Source organism: Sesamum indicum, linkage group LG6 (genome assembly GCF_000512975.1).
Source record: "Sesamum indicum cultivar Zhongzhi No. 13 linkage group LG6, S_indicum_v1.0, whole genome shotgun sequence".
NCBI classification, from domain to species: domain Eukaryota; kingdom Viridiplantae; phylum Streptophyta; class Magnoliopsida; order Lamiales; family Pedaliaceae; genus Sesamum; species Sesamum indicum.
This window is the reverse complement of record NC_026150.1, coordinates 14,007,896-14,009,087: the sequence shown is the minus strand read 5'-3', so window position 1 is coordinate 14,009,087 and position 1,192 is coordinate 14,007,896. Positions and strand designations below refer to the sequence as shown.

Here is a 1,192-nt window from a genome sequence, read left to right as displayed (position 1 = left end):
GCATAGAGAACTTGCAGTGTTCTTTTCTTTTTTAATCTATTTATGTTGAAAGTATGACAGTGACTTATGATTTGTACTTTGGTGTGATCATTTGCAGGTTTGGTAAGAAAAAAACATAGTCCTTCTGATAGCCAATATTTGCAGATCAGATTCGCTCTATGTGCCAAAGCATGTGTGCTGGGTCAAACCTCGAATATGATTCTTCATTTGATTTGAGCACTGAGCGAAAGAAAGTGAGAGTATCATGCAGTTGTTGCTGGCCAGCCCATGTTCCACTTTCTGGGAGTGCTGAGACGGTAGCATCCCTATGATCCATGTGATCATGGCAGCAGTGGCAAGACATTCCTATGGTGGAGAACAAGATAAGGTAGTACTGTTAGTTAAAACATGTTGAACCAGAGGGCACCAATTGTTTACCCTTTTCATTTATTCTTTTGTTATGCTATTGAATTAGCTGCTTATGGATTCTTATTTGATGGCAGGATCCAGATGCTTCGATCCGTAAAAGGGCCCTCAAGCTTGTTTATCTTCTAGTAAATGAAAGCAATGTGAAGCCTTTGACAAAGGAGCTTGTTGATTATCTAGAAGTAAGTGTACTGGAATTTAAGGGAGACCTCACGGCCAAAATTTGCTCAATTGTGGAGAAGTCGAATGATCTATAGTTTGTCTATAAGGTTTGCTCACTTTCTTGTCCAATTAGTTTTATAATATGATGTTTGATGCATGCTATGTTCATGACTTCATGTGAATGTGTGTCCATGTGTCTTGAAGCAGCTCATAACTATGGAGTACTTTACAGAGTATCTACTTGATTTGGTCTCTGGATGAGTTGTTTTCTCCAACTTGCAAGGTTTAAGAAAGTTTGGTTATTGATTGATTTTGCTTTGTTTTATAGGTCAGATATTTGCTTTGTTCTGAAACAATTGTTTCAGTAACAGAACATTTTAAAGGTCTTTCTTCCTTTTCCCTACTAGTGGCCCCTCTAGCTCCTCTACGTATTGCATGTCAAAACCTTATTTTGCTCTCATTATGGTCTTTCACAGCCACATATTTCTCAGATGCTTCAATTCTATGCCTTCACATATTTTTTCTCTTCTTTTCCATGTGTTGTGGCCTGTGATCACCCAAGTAGTAAAACATGCATGACCTGCTATATAGGTTGACAATATAAATAAATTGGTTGAACTTGAAT

General features: G+C 37.8%; 1 long non-coding RNA gene across 1 annotated transcript; it reads left to right on the top strand.

The window, feature by feature from the left end:
- LOC110012196 lies at nucleotides 22-594 on the top strand. Its single transcript, XR_002287363.1, has 2 exons — nucleotides 22-367; nucleotides 483-594. It is a non-coding gene; the product is annotated as an uncharacterized LOC110012196 (long non-coding RNA).